The 15,539-nt window shown below is 55.0% G+C and overlaps 1 long non-coding RNA gene across 2 annotated transcripts; it reads left to right on the top strand.

Annotated features, from left to right (window-relative positions):
* Nucleotides 1-5,105: 5,105 nt before the first annotated feature.
* On the top strand, nucleotides 5,106-14,921 carry LOC147822199 (uncharacterized). 2 transcript variants are annotated; one of them, XR_015446071.1, is made up of 3 exons: nucleotides 5,106-6,865; nucleotides 9,835-9,937; nucleotides 11,634-14,921. It is a non-coding gene; the product is annotated as an uncharacterized LOC147822199 (long non-coding RNA). The 2 variants fall into 2 exon arrangements; XR_015446070.1 differs by having other exon boundaries at nucleotides 9,781-9,937.
* Nucleotides 14,922-15,539: the final 618 nt, after the last annotated feature.

Genomic DNA, 15,539 nt, shown 5'->3' with positions numbered 1-15,539 from the left:
CACATCTTTTTACTTGTATAAATTCATTCATTATGGTACTGCCTACTTTGACCTCTTGGTCACTTTCATGGACTCACAGACTTGATTTTTTTTCTGAGTACACATTAAAGTGCACAGATAACTAATAAAGTAAAAAACATACACTAATTCATTTTATTGATGTATAAATTCACCGGCTTGCAGTGACCCGCAAGACCAACAGCGTAGAGATGGAGGCTTTTTCTCTCCCATGTGACAGTCTTTGCCTAAGAGGCCTGGATTGGTCGGGTGGCTCCAGCTATGTCATGTAACCAGGTAGATGCTGCTCTCTACAGAGCCAAGTATTGTATAGAAAAGAAACTGCAACAATTTCACATCTTTCCATTTTCCCAGAGTTAGTAATTTCCTTGTTCTTTTTATTTGCAAAATTTACTGACAGATACTTAGTTATTTCCAAACCTTTCATCTTTTAATCCACTCTAGTGCTTTCCAAGTGGCTTTAACCACAACCCATCATAAGAAATATATTTTACAAAGCGGCCCAGCATATGCACATACACCCACAATAAATACAATAAATACATATTAATCTCAAATTTCACAAAACAATATTCCTCTTCAGTATGAATGAAGCTCTCTGACGTTTTCTACTCTATGCTATTATTTAACGCTGTAAGACGTGGGGTACACGCACTGAGCCGGTTTAGTTTGAGGAGCTGGGCTCAACCCTCAGGGTCCTGGCCCCCGGGGCTCCTGCAGCCTCTGTCCACAGCCCCCCTCCCCTCACCCTCACCCCACTGCCTGTGACCAACCCGCTCTCGGCTCTTTCTTTGCTCCTCTCCTGGTTGATTAACTTTTGATGGATTTCATGTCTTCTCTCTTCATTAATTTTCTGCTTTACGTGGGTCATTTTCAAATTGCTTTTTTATTGAGGAAAACAAAATTTTTACTGACTCTCCCGTATTTTTTTTCATTGTTTTTCCAGTAACAGAAATATGAAGGTGTAAAGAAATGACAACAGGAAGGAAGCAGGACAGCAGTTGGAGCTCAGACTCACGCGTGGATCTGGTTCTGCATGAGGCCTGCGATACCAGGATGGAAAGGGCGACATCCAGCTGTGCACGTCCTGGGCGCTCTCCCGATGATGGACGGGAACGGCCACTGTAGCCCCAAAGCAGAGCTTCTCACCCTCATTCTAATGACGTTTGGGGCAGGATAAGTCTGTTTTGGGAACTGTCCTGCGCATGGTAGGAGGTTTAAGCTGTGACCTTGACCTCTAACCTTGATGCCAGTAGCTTCGAACCCTCAGAGTTGCCACAATCAAAACTGTCTCCAAACGTTACCAAGCGTCCCCGGGGACCAAAGTCATTCTTGTGGGTTCTCAAGGGTTGGTCCGCCTGTGCCTGCAGCTTTGGATGGAGTCACAGCCGACTGAGCATGCATCAGATGGAGGGAGCTTCATCTGGCCAATCCCATCCTCAAGCAGCTGCTCTGGGTCGTGACAACCTGACACCTGCAATCGGCCAGCTTGAATACGTGAGAGAAGAAACTAGGGCCAGGCACAGCAGCAGGCTCAGGGCTGCTCCAGGTCAACCCTGCACACTCAGTGTCACTGCTGAGGACCCTCTTTGCCGCCTCTGAGTTATTACAGACATTGATGCTGCAGGGCTGGCATTGCAACCACTGAATAGACCCCCCAAATTATAGTAAAACAATCAGGGGCCCGTGAAGCTGTTGCTAAATGGGCCACTTGCTGCCGCTTGGGCCCAGGCTGCCATTTCTCTTTCAGATGGATGTCTGAGATTCAGTCTCTGGAAATGGCAATCACAGATGCTCTTGGGACAATTTACTGGCCAAGATTTGCCACTGGATTGAGACCAAAGTCACATTGACACCATGAAATTCACTTAGGGACTCGGCCCACAGATGGTGGGAGCAATGCCCTAGCACCACCACGCCTGTGTGTTGGGTCTGGAGCAGGCTCTCTCTTCCCCGTGCCATGCAGTCTGTTACAGGACAAGCCCCATGTGTCCACATCCCTTCCTGCAGAGCTACCAGCTCTGCCCCGGGAAAGGCCAGTGCACTCCCTCCAGTGATAGAATTTGAACATCACAGAGCCAGTGCAGGTCTGATCGACCTAGGCAGGGAAGATGATGTAAGCAGGCTGAGCTGGGTATCAGGGTCCAAGCATAATGGCCACTGAGTAGCTCTGTCTCAGCTCTCTCTCCCTCCACATGGCCCTTCCTCACTTGCACTGTTCACCCTGGAAATTGTTCCCTATGGGGCACTGACCCAGCAAGATCTATCCTGGGACACTTGATGCACTCCCATCCAGCTCACCTGTCTGCCAAGTCCTGACTCTTCCTACATTTGGAGATATGGCCCTGAACACAGTGCCCAGAGGAAATGGGACTGTCCACACTGTCAACATTAACATGATTGTCACCATGTCTTAGCAGTGGCATCTTTGAGGAGTCACCCATTAGCCCTCTTAGAATGCTGATCACCTCAGAGTGGTGATCCTAGAGGCATGGATGAGGTGCTGTTGTGCTATTTTAATTACATTTGTTTGTTCCTGTTGTAATTGTGAGTTAAACATTTGCCCTGTAAGCGAACTCCATGTTGCTCCTATTCCTGTGGCCCTGAGTGGGCAAAGCCACACTGAGGGTCTGCTATGGATGTCACACTTTGAGATGTTTCTCTCTTGAGTTCCATACTTTTGGAACATGTATCACTTCAGGTCATTGCTGTACTCATACCTGCCTAGTCGGAGGTTATATGTTGGCAGATGGATGTGGCACATGCCACGTTGAGGGACGGCTGGAAAGAGCTGGCTAGGAGGTGCAAAAATGGATTTCAATATCTTTTTCCCTAGAGGAGCTGGGATTGGCCCTCTTCCCTGTCATGAGGAGAACGATGACAAGAAGGAATCTGTGTTCTTAACTATGGATGTCCACGACAGTGTGGTATATAATGACTGGAACCTGAGGCTGCCCATGGCAGGGTGGTTTATAGTGACCAAAAAAAGGAACAAAAAAAGAAAACAGTGTGGCTTTGTCCAGCAGTGGAGGCCTATTGGAGCTGAAGGTTGTGGAGCTAGGGGATGGAACATTGTGTAGCCAGGAACACCGGTGTCTGCAGCCTGTGGCAGGAGGAAGTGAGTCCGTCCTGTGGGACAAAGGTCAAGGCAGAACCTGCAGAGCACGCGTCTGGGCTGAACCCTGTCTTAGAAACCACACGGGCTTTGTGTGTGCGTTGAGAATACTGGAGCTGCAGTTATTTTCTCTGTTTGTAAGGAATATTTCTAAACTTCCTATGACCTTTTAAATTCAGACAATAAACGTGCAGCATTAAAAGTAAAGAGATGACAGAGGAAGGGAGGTCTCCGGGAGGGACCTCTGGCTGCCTTCCCAGCTAGATACCTTGGCTTCACAGGCTCTGCCTTTTTCCTCCCGGGGGCCCCCAGGGCACCGACCCCTGTCCTTTCTGCCTCGGTGGCGCCAGGACACAATCAGGGCTCAATCAATAATTGATGACAACAAAGACCCCACAAGGCGTCCGTTCCCCTCACTCAGCGGGGCAGTCTCTTAAATGCACTTTATTGGATTTTAATTTTTTTCATTTTGAATGGTGGAAATCAAAGCCATGAGAGATCTGTCCCTCGCTGAGAGCCAGAAAAGAGGAAACAAATGAAGGAGGAGGCCCCCGCAGGGCGCCCTTGGAGCCTGGGCCTGGTCACCTGCAGGGAAAGGATTTCCACAACCCAGCAAGGCAACCTGAGGTCAGAGGGAGCGGCCTCTGCTCCTGCGTCCTTCCCAGGCCGGTGTTTGCCAGCCCTGCGGTACCAGGCTCTGCCCTGGGAGCCAGGACAGGAGGGAACTGATGCCCGTTCTCACACAGGTACTTTCCCCGGAGGACAGATGTAGGCACTGGACCAAGGGCTGCAGGGCGTGATGGCGGGTTGTGGCCACCACAAAAGACAATAAGGGTGAAGGGCAGGCCAGCAGGGGTCAGGAAGGGCCACCCTGAGAGGGAGAGCCAGCCGAGGAAGGGTGTCTAAGGACAGCCGTGCAAAGGCCCTGGGGCAAATCTTGGTGGTCCTCAGGGAGGAAGAGCAAGGACAGCGTGGCTGGAGCGCAGCGAGTGAGGGGCAAATGAGGAGAGACAAGGCCACAGACACAGCCCTCCCGGCACCCACAAACTGCAAGGCTCTGGAGCTGGGAGAGGCGCCAAGTGGGGCAGTGAGGAGGCAACACGGGACTGAGGTCACTGTCCTCAGGCAGGCAGGCTGCAGTGGGGAGCTGGTCCTCAGGGCTCCTGCCCAGCAGCAGCCCCTGGGCCACATTAGACTCTCTCCACCAGCTCCAGACTTATGAGGGTGAGTGGAGCCCAGCCAGGAGCTCTCCAAGCCCCTGGGGGATCCTGATGCCAGGGTGTGAGAAACACAGGGATGCACCCCCACTCCTGTGGTCTCGGGGTGAGCCAGGAGGAGCTCGGGCAGAAACCCGGGAGGGCTGGGCTCAGCACCCCAGCCGGGTCCCCAAGGATTCGGAGCTGGGGGCTGGCACTGGCGGCTCAGGAAAAGTTCCAGAAGGCTCCTCAGCGGGAGGTTGCCTCCGGGCAGGGTGACCTGCAATTGCTGAGGACTCAGGGCCCAGAGCAGCCTCAGCCTGACGGGGGCACAAGCGGCCGTGCCCCAGCCTTGGGGTTGTCTGCAGTGCATCCTCCTCCTGCACCCCAGGGTGCTCAGGGGCATGGAGCTGGGGTGGGGTCCCCAGGGGGACTGAGAGGAGCAGGGAGAGGAGGCCTGGGGCAGTCAGTGCCCCCTGGGGCAGACAGCGCTGCCTGGGGGCTTGGGCTGGAGCTTGGGGAGTGGAGGAGGAGGGCAGGAGGAGATGGAGAGGGACAATGGGGTGCTGTGCCCGGGAAGGCGACCCAGGGACAGCTCCAGCGCAGGGCGGAGGGGCCTGCTCGCATCAGGGGTTCTTTGCCCAGAGGCCTCGGCCTGGGGCCCTCACCAGGGAGCAGGGCGCGGCCACCCTCCTCTGTCAGGAGCACCTGGCCCTGGACCGGCACCCAGCAGAAGCAGCGCCGCCGAACACTGGCCTCCTGAGCCCGAGCAGGGACGCTGAGCGCTCAGTGCGACCTTACAGGAGCAGTGAGCGAGGCCACCAGTGCTGGCTCTGGGCTCGGAGCACCAGGGCCCCCACGCAGCCAGCCGTGACGCTGGGTTGAAGCGAGGTCCCCTGCGCAGACACACAGCTCAGGTGATGTTAAACAAAGATGCGCTGTTTCTCCTCCTCTTTCCTCTTCGACGGTCATTGTCCGAGCCACAAGGCTTCCCCTTGTGAGCCCAGCCCGGGGAAGGTGTTTCGCGTGTGGGACAGGGCCTCCTGGGGCCGCGATCTCCTCCTGTCCTCGCCCACGGGGCCCTCCTGCCTCCCTGATGCGAGGACATGGCAGGTGTGGGCCCCCTGTGGCAGGGCTACTCGAGGAGGCCTCCGCTCCCGTGTGGGGAGAAGATCCCGAGGCGCAGGGCAGCCAGGTCCCGGGGAGGTACAGCTGCAGGGGTGCTCGTGAGTCCCCAGGCCTGGGCCCCGTGGGCGGCTGCCCCATGGACCAGCGGGGCCGGCGGGCTCCGCTCCGTACAGTCAGGCCTGGTCCCGGGCCCTCAACCTGGCTGCACGTGAGAGACTCCAGGGAGGTTTCAAGGTTCCGGATGCCCAGGCTGGATCCCAGGTCCGGCAAACCTGCGCCCCTGGGGGCCGCACCCAGGCATCCGGGTCCTCAGCGCCCCTCAGGCGACCCAAAGGGCCGCCAAGATGGAGCGCAGCGATTCCTGCTCGGGAGAATTTCAGGACCACAGGCGGGATACACAGGCCACGGAGAGGCAACAGAGAAGCCAGAGCAGCCCGGCTCAGGCCCGGGCCCTGTCCGGCCTCCCCTCTCACTCGGGCTCGGAGCCCGGGAAGGAGGACGGCGCAGCCCCCGGCTCCGCCCCCAGGCGGAGAAGGCGCATCTGATTGGCGGAAGCCGTGACGCGGGCCTGGTTCCCGGGCAGGTTAATACGCTGACCTGACGCTGAGGGGAGCCGCCGTGCGGTGGGGCAGGGAGGAGAGCATCGCTCGGCGGCGAGAGGGGCTGGTCCCCGTAGCACAGCGTCGGTGGGCCGGGCCGGGCCGTCAGCACGGAGTCCGTCAGAAACGGGGCGCTCAGGGCCCACCTCAGCTCAGCCGTCACGGAAGCCCCGGGCGGTCCACGTGACGCGAGGTCTGAGGAGAACGGGTTCCCCTGGTGGAGGCGCTGATGCACCCACCTCCAAGGAGGCCAGAAAGGGCCGCTGCACTGCCACGTACTCAGTGGCTCAAGGATGTCGGGGCTCTATCTGTGCGCCCCTGAGATTCTCCGGCCATCACCTCTGGGCTTCACCATGGCTGCTGTGGCTCCAGCCTCATCAGACTGTGTCTAAAAGAGAGGAAGTGGAGAGCTGGGCTTGGTCTCCTGTGTGTCTTGGAAAGTCTTCCCAGAGGCCCGGGGCAGCTGTCCCTGGGTTTCCCCTGGCTGGAACTGGACGACACGCCCGCTCTTGACCAAGCAAGGGAGGGCAGGGTGACTGCCCTTGGCCCTTGAGCCCCTGGCCAGCCCTATTTGTCCCCTAGGGCTGGCTCAGGGCCGCGTGTGCTCAGCTCCTCTTTTCTAGGCGAAAGAACCAAGGCAGGGGTGCGTCTCCGAGGAAGGAAGGAGAGCAGCTGCTCCGCGCGCCCCGTGGGCCTGGCTGCGCTGCGTCCTCTCCCTCGCCGTCTCTGTCTCACTGCCACAGTGGAGCCGCTCGCTGTGCCCCGTGCATCGCGCCATCTGCCGTCGGGGGCACCCAGCCCTCCCCACGGTCAGGCCCAAGCCCCGGGCGCCGTGGGCGGGCGGGAGGGGCGGACCCAAGCCCCAGCCTGGGGCCGGGCCGGGCCGGGGAGAAGGCGTCCACTGAAAAGCTCCGGCTCCCGTTTCACTTTTTCCTTTGTTGCGCTGGGCACTGAGCCCGGGCCTTGTTGGGGCCAGACAGTGCTCCAAGGCGGAGCCGCACCCCAGCCTCGGCAGTGAGGGTTTGGGGACAGTCACGGGGGGACCGCGGTGGGACAGGACTCAGGAGAGTTGGAGGGGAGGAGCTGGGCCGCTCCCGGTCCCCGCGTCACCTCCGAGGCGAGTGCGCTCCAGCCTGGGGCCCCTGGGTCTGTGATTCAGGTCCCCCGGAGGCCGGGGTTGGCCGCGGTGGCTGCGTGTGGACCTGGACTGGGAGGAGCTGCGCTTGGCTACAGTCCCGGGTGTCCACGTGGACGGGCAGGTGGGGGCCTCACGGAAGCCCGAGCCTTGCTGGCCACAGAGGGTGGGAGGCTGCTAGCAGAGCCTGCAGCCTGGAGCCCCCCCCCCCCCCCGAGTTGCTGCCCCTCCTGGAGGCCCCGCTCTCCTTTCGGGTCCTTCAGGGTCCAGCCCCTCCCCTCCCAGCATCAGCCGTGGCGCCCTTGGTGTCCCCAGGTTTCTCTGTCGCTGTGCCCCAGGCTGGCGCTGCTTGCTTACACTCGGTCCTCTGACCTTTGCAGGGTCTCTGCACCATCCCAGGTCTCTGCCCAGGAGACCTCAGGGACACTGTCTCCCAGGCAGGACAGCCCAAACCGGGTCTAGACAGGGGCCAGTGTCCCCTGGCCGAGGGCTGCTCCTTTTCTGAGCCTGCATCACTGAGATGTTTTGCCGTAGCAACTTAGTCACACGGCAACGTTTCACTTTTGATGTCTGCTTATTGCCCTTACAGACGGACAGGGGACAGGGAGGGGAGCAGGGAGGGGAGCAGGGAGGGGCGCAGGCACCCCGACCCCCACCCCACAGGCTCCTCCCTCACTGCCTGGGGACAGTGGGGCCCAGAGGGCGGGCGAGCATCACACCTTCCGGGCCTCTGCTCCCCCAGGAGGCCCAGCTCGGCCCCCTCTGGACGCAGAGCCACGTCCCTGGGTAGGACGCTCCTCGTGTCCTCGTGTCCTTGTGAACCAAGGGCCCTCGCCGGCTGCCGCGAGGGACAGAGTTCTCAGGGGGTCTGTGGGAACCAGAGCACCTGTGTCGCTCCCCGGCAGTGAGAGCCGCCTCCCTCCCAGCTGGCGCTGCCCACCCGGCTCCCTGGAGCTCTCCACACGCACTGTCCCGCTCACCATTAGGCAGCGGCCTCCCGTTTTCAGAGTTTGGGACCTGGGCCCCATCATCTCAGTGTCCTGGGCACAAGCAGCTTGAGCTGGGGCGGGGCTGGCTCTGGCCCGAGGCTCTGGGTCTGGTAGTGGCCCAGCCGGAACTCCTCGGGGACTCCCTGGCCCACCCTCTCCTTCCCAGCCATGGTCTCTAACCGGCGGGCCAAGAGGGCGTCGCCCGCCTCTGCAGCACCCGGCACCGCCTCACCTCCCGCTCAGCACACAGCCTTCCTTAACCCAGGGTTGGAGTTTAGTGGGTGCCCCACTTCCCGCAGTCTCCCCATGGCAGCGGGCCCTGCATCTCACTCTGGTCCCTCAGAACCTAGCAGAGTCCTTGGTGCATGGCAGGGACTCCACATTATTTGCTTCATTTCCTCAAACTGTGGTTCATTTCCTTACACACCCCATCACACCTAACAGTATTTTGCCCTGAGTAGTTATTTAAAAATACTTTTCAAATAGCTTAATGTTTGATTAATCAATAAGGTTTTCAACTGAGTAGCCTTACAAATGAGTATCCTGAAGTGACTATAAAAGTGCTTTCATTACTGTACGTCAATTAACAGGATTGAATGCTTCTCTAAATATCAGAGAGGATGATGATCCAGTTCTGATTTTAAACTCTGATCTTTTCTGTTGCAACATACGCTGGTTTGGAAATCCATGAAATTTATGATGTGGTGCTGGGAACACAGAATGCTGGTGGGCGATTTACAACCCTCCTAGGGAAATTTATGTCCATCAGAAATGAGGGAAAGTTCGGGACGGGGACTCAGCAGTCCCTTTTGGGGAATTCATCTCAGGGACATGACTGAAGAGGCAGCAAGCCGAGAGCGGACTGGGATGTCACCCCAGGGACAGCCTTCGGCCTGATGATCGGAGCCGAGCTCTCGAAAGCACTGTGTGCCGTCCCGGAGGGGCCGCCTATTTTCTGACAACTGGCAACTCTGCCTGTTAACCACAAGTGTGCACGGGACAGGAGGAAGGTTGTCTGCAGCCCTCAGAGAGCAGCACAGTTGTCCTCTTGTCCCTGCCGCTAGGAAGAGCTGTGAGGCCATCAGAGGTGGGGTCCTGGGCTGTTCAACAGCGCGACTTTGAGAGCTCCGACCCCAGTGTGGGGAGGCAGCACTGTGTGTGTGTGTGTGTGGTTACCCAGAGCACATTCTCCTGAAAGGATTTGCAACCGTCTTTTGAAATACTGTAGTATGTTGCCATGTGTGACAGGATAGTCATTGAGGGCTCTTCCTGAAGGGCGGCCTTGGTGGCCTGAGTGTGAGACAGGAGTCCACTGTGAGCATGCTTTCGTGACAGTGTGCGCACTCTCTCTCCCACCCAGATGCCACAGAGGGACCCCCCTGCCCTGGGTGGGGAAGCCTCTGGCTCTGAGGCTCGTCAGGTGGCCGTGCAGGAAGGACCATCCCTCTAGGGATGAGGAAGAGGAAGTTTTAGGGCCACAGAGCTGTGGGCGCATTTCCTCTGGTCCCCTGAATGCCACGAATGTTCCAGCCTGTGGAACATTCAAGCTGGGAACCACTTAGTCCCGAGAGCTTCTTTTCCCTTTTTTTTTTTTTGCCAGTGTCACCTCCCCTGCTGGGCCTGCAAATACATCTGTGTGTCACTTTCTGGGCAGGGAGCGAGAGGACGAAGAGAATGGCATCTGCAAATCACTTCATGCCGGCAATAAGATTACAGAAAATCTCTTGAAAGTGGGGCTGCGTGACATGTTCAGACAGGTGAGGAACGCTGCTTCCAGCAGTCTCATCTTTGCTCTGCAGAGATTGGCCAACGCGCTGGCGCTGTTACCCACTGTCTCTTCTGCACCAGGTGTCGGTCATCACCTAAAACCATCCTCCCGGTCACAAGCTGTGGGCTCCCCAGGGGTGATCTGAGCTGGGGTTTGAGAAACCCTGATCATGGGCTTGATAATTTTTCTCTAAACTCAAAAATGCCCAGTACAAAGTATAGGTACACACATCCAAAGCTTTAAAATTTCCCAATTCTGTACCTCTATTTACCCAAAGAACACCTGCACCCACAAAAAAGGTGGTAGGGGAGTTGGAGGAGAAGAACATTTTCTTCAGCCTTGCAGAGTGATGTCCTCCCCTGGTGGCACATAGTCCTAATCAGTCTTGGAATTGGGTGGGATGTCACAGCGGGTGAGGTTGTGCGGGGAAGCTGTGCGTGCTGCTCCCAGCCTCATGTCTCTCACCTCCTCCATCTATCTCTCCGTCTCCTCGCTGTGGGTAGAAAGTGGGGTACAGGTCTCTGGGAAGCAGAGGATTATCCCCCATTTCCTTCTCTTCCAAAGAATGACGTGTGTGTGTGCGCACGTGTGGGTGTGTGCACCTGCATGCATGTGTGTGTGTGATATGGTGAGGCTGTCATGTAGGTGAGCTCGGGGTGGCCCTCTGGAGAAGGAAACTGACTACAAAGAAGGAAGGAATGGATCAGAGGGATTCAGAGGCCATCACAATAGGATTGGGTTAGAGAGGTGTTGGAGAAGATAGGACAGGAAATGCCCAGGGTTCCCGCATGGATCTGGACGGATGGAGCCACCAGGCACTGAGGCAGGGACACCTAGAGGGCTACTTTGGGGTAAACTCGTGGGGCCGACTTCAGGTGCCCATGGACACCCATGAGGACTGCAGGGGAGAACCCCAGGAGAGCAGCTCGGCTGGGCTGGGTGTGGTTATGGAGTCCTCGTGCGCCTGTCACCTCTGGTCATCCCAGCAGGATGAGCAGAGTGAAGTGAAGAGGTGGACTTGGTGGCACCTGAGGGACCCTGTCCTGGGCAGGGCAAGATGACAGACTGAGGAGACTGGCTGGTGGGCAGTCAGGGAGGGGGCCAGGCAGAGAGGGGAGCCCCTTCGGCGGCCCCAGGCCTGAGGGCTGTGGAAGGCAGGGTTTGTCGAGCCCCAGGAATCCTGCAGGGTGCAGGGAAGGGTTGCCAAAGGCGTGGCCACACTGCACACAGCAGGGGAGCATGGGGAGGAGCCTCCCCCTCCTGCCCTTGACCTCCAGCAGAAGCTCCTTTGGCTGAGGCCCACGGGATGGCAGAGGGCAGGCACTGGAGATGCAGCCCTCGGGCTCTAGTTCCCAGGACAGAGAAGAGCAGGGAAGGGACCTGGGCTGTGGGAGGGGGAAGAGGGTGACCCGGACAGCACCTGTGCCTTCTCCCCACCTGTGGCCAGAGGACCAGGCCCCTCCATGCCCAGCCCGGGCTCTGGGAGCACAGGGAGAGGCACAGCCTGGGCAGGGGCAGGAGTGGGCTTTGGAGATCTGGGAAGGACAGTGGAGAGGAGGGAGGTGGGCGATCCTGGGGGTTTGTGATGGAGAAGCGGAAAGAGGGACGCGCTGACAGGAAGACAGAGCTGGCACCGTGCTCAGAACTAAACATGGGTAATCCATTTATTTAATTTTTTCTTTTAGTGTGTCACTACCTCCACCCCCAGCTCAGCCTCTCCTGTTGTCAGGCGTACACATGAGGAAGAAGGTGACAAGCTTTTTGGGGACAGGCCACCCCCAGAAGATCACTTCAGGTGGAGATTTCTGTGCAGGTTAGTTTTTGAGGCATGATCTCCGCGGCTGTTACCGTCTTGGTGGGAGATGGAGTGGCGAGATTTTTCAGCTATTAGTAAAAGAAGGCCATGGACTGTTTTCACTTTTGGAGCTCATTGGGATTCTTTGGGGACAGTACATTTGACAGCAGCTCTATCTGGTCAGATAAAAATGGAATACTTAAGCGCAAGTTCTAAGGAGAGTTCGGCTGCAGGAACACAAGCGATGGCAGTACTCAGAGACTAGAATCGCAGAACAGGAAGTGTGTTATTTTCCACAGCCATAACACAGTGCCGCAGGCCGGGGGCATAAATGACAGCATTCTGGAGGCGGGAAGTTAAAATCAGCCTCGTGGCTCGCTGAGGGCCATCTCTGCCCTGTGTCTTCACACGGTCTTCCCCTGCACAGGTCCGCATCTCTTCTCATGAGGACACAGTCCCCCTGGGACAAGGTCACTCTAATGACCCCGTTTCACTCTCACCGCTCCTTGAAGACCCTATCTCCAAATATTCTGAGTACAAGGAGTGAGGACTTCATGTACAGATTTACGGGCGGCTGTTACAGCCCACAGCCACTATTTTTCACGAAAAGAAGTCTTTCCCTTCTTTTTGAAGGATCCTGGCTCACACCGAGATCTCTATGTCATGGTTCTTAGAGTCGATAATCAAGCTGTCAGGAAGAATTTTCTGAGCACTTCTTGTTCTCAGACTCAAGAACAGTGGACGGTGCTAGGAGAGTTAAGAATGAGATGCTGCTTTCACAGCACATATGGTCTAGCTGGAGAGATAAAAATACTTAACCTACAAGAGAAGGCTGTGCTTGGAGAGCCGCAGAGATGGTTCTGGCCGGCAGAGCCGTTGTCTTTAGCTTCTTTAGGAGTATGCCGTGTTGCTCCCATACTGGCTCCGGACTTCCCATTTGGCCCACGTGTCATTGAGAATTAGCTCATTCCTGTCCCAGTGACTCAGCACTAAAGCAGCCATCAATTTCAGGTTTAAAATTAACGCGAAATGCAGAAGAGACAATTCAGCACTGGGCGAAGGTAAGCAGCAAGCACATTTGTCAACTTAAAAACCATTTTGGAATGAAATCATCCTTGGAAAGCTGGAAACTGGAGGGAAGGTCTGCTAAATCTGCTGCTAGTGCAAAAAAAATTATGTATCTTGAAACTCTTTAGGGATATTTTATCAAGGGATCTGGTCCTGGAGATGTTATTTTGGGGAACCATCTGATACCAGCTGATGTGCTTCTATTTAGCATTTCACTGACTTTGAAAATCACAGCACCCAAATTACAGTCTCTAAGTGAAGAAGGGAGTAGGTCTGATTAATGTATTCACATCTATACTCATCTCATTCTTGTCTTACATGATGTGTGAAAATGATGCCAGTTATTTATTTTATTTGGAAGAAAAGATGAGAAAATAGGGATGTGGGATCACCCAGGTGAGCTGGCTTTTGTCTGCGTATTCCTGCTGCTCAACCCAGTGGCAGTGGTCACTGCACGCTGGCCTGACTCACAGAGATGACTGTGAACTTGCCTGGTCTGCTTTGGAAGGAAGCACAGCTGTTCAAGGCATCCAGCGGTCCCTTTCCCAGTTGGGGAGAGCAAAGCCCACCTGACGAGCCCACCCTGAGGTACTTTAGCGTGGGACAGTTTCTGCTCCGTCAGAGGTTACGGCTCCCTGAGGAGATGATTTCCACCAAGGGCTCAGGAAAGAGGAACTGTCCTTCATGATGTGTTTTCAGACAGGCACTTCTTTCCCCAAATAGCTCCATAGTTTACCCAATTCAGGAGCCCTAATGATTCCTCTTTGGGCTAAGGCAATGAACTCTCTCGGGACCTCTGTGGCAACCACTTCCAAGACCAGTCCAGAGTTCACGAGCAGTGCTGAGGCCTCTGCTCTCGGATCGGCAGGACCTCTCTGGGTTCCGGTGTGTCTGACTCCATAGGGTGCTCAAATTATGATCTTAAGTGATTACCTGTAGATACTTCTGTGAGGTTAAAATTGTAACCACATACACTAGGCAGTTAAACATGGAGAAAGAATATTTTATATCTTTTCGTAAACTGCTCACAGGTAATGCTTCCTATCTTTGACCAGTGTCTTCCAAAGTGTAGGGAATCATTACCACCAGTCTCATCAGTATCACCATCACCTTTGTCATCATTGTTTCGGCCACAATCTGAATCAACAATTGCCATTCTGAGCTGGAAGACGTAGGAAAATGATTTTGTAAAGCAAATTTCTTGTGAAATAACAAAGCCAGCCAACCATATTGGCAATAAATCAACTAGTGAGTTTCTTGGAAATAACTTCTAAGTCAGCTAAGATTTCAAATAGGCTAAACTGATCTTTATTATGACAGTTCTGGAGGCTACTTTTTGGAAAGGACGAGGATGCAAGGCTTAAAAATAGCCCTTGTCATATGAAAGGAGTTGGTGGAATATTTGACATAGTCTGAAATTTTGATGTTCAGAGTGGATGGGAGAGAAATGAATCACCTTCAGAGAAAACAAATACCAATTCCCAGAGTGTTCTCTTGCAGTGGGGCCACTCAGATGTGCTGCACTTTGAATCCATCCAAATCTGCTGGGTTGTCACAGAGTTTAAGAAGCCAAATCAAAGGAAGGGGGCCTTTCACTTCTGTTCTTACCTATACAGCCACCATTGTTCCTTCTCTCCATCAAGCAGAGACTTCAAAGGTTGTTCTGAAGCTTGATCAGGTATTATGCTGCCAATAAAATCAGGCAGCTGCTTAGCGGGAGAGGAATGAAAACTAGGCCGCCCAAGCAGTTCTGTGAAGGAAAGCAGTGTGAAACAATGTCCCAATGTCCTCCAGGGAGTTTCCTTTGCACCCACTGTTTAGTTGAATTGGGCTGATTTAGGAGCCATTTGTGTCTGAACTAAATCACATTTTGTAAGTTCTGCTTTGTCTGAGGCTGAAGCTGCAGAGTGCTTTTGCTTGGGTCCCCCAAAGACAGAGCCTGGGACAAGCACTGTGGTTAAATCCATCAGGGATGTGATCCCAGGAACCTAAGAGGTGGACTGGAGACATCAAATAGAGAAAGAAAAGAAGCCAAGCCTTGAATGCATTTTGTGTTAGTTACTATGTGTTATTAAATAAAGCTCCAGAGTTCTGAGACTCTTTCAAGCTAGAGGTGGAATCTCTGCCCTCTCTCTTTGCTTTTGACTTTCAACTAGTGAAAGTTGTGTGATGTGACTTCTAAGGCCAGGAAAAAAAAAGTCATTCAGCTTCTACTTGATTTGTTAGAACATTTGCTCTTGGAATTCTGAGCTACCCATGCAAGAAAGTTGACCACTGGGGGCTACTATACTTTGAGAAACCCTAAGCCACACGAGGAGGCCACACTTAGACCCTCTGCTGGAGAACCCTAGCCGAGCTTGTCCTTTGAGCCACTCCAGCAGACACCACAAGGTGAATGAGGACATTTCCAGGTGCTTCAAGTCCCCCGTGCTGTGACCACCCCAGCCTTCAGCTCTTTCCTGCAGAGGCCTCAGGCACCATAGAGCTGCATCCTATCTGGATTCCTGATCCACAGAACCAATAATGAGAATGTGGCTTTTGTTTGATGCCACTAAGTTATGGAGGTGGTTTGCATGCAGCAGTGGACCACCAGGGTACACGAGTGGGTCACTGGGCTGGGTACTTTCCCAGGAACCAGGTAGAATGGGCGTCCTCATCTTGCTGAGATCCTGCATGGGAACCGTTGTCCTATGGACTCCAGGCCCTCACCCATCCCAAGCTTGAGCTA

This window comes from Heterocephalus glaber, unplaced genomic scaffold (assembly GCF_053883595.1).
Source record: "Heterocephalus glaber isolate CG9 unplaced genomic scaffold, H.glaber_assembly_v1.0 deba00001673, whole genome shotgun sequence".
Lineage (NCBI taxonomy): Eukaryota > Metazoa > Chordata > Mammalia > Rodentia > Bathyergidae > Heterocephalus > Heterocephalus glaber.
Note: the sequence above shows the minus strand (reverse complement) of the source record. Positions and strands in the feature narration are given on the sequence as shown.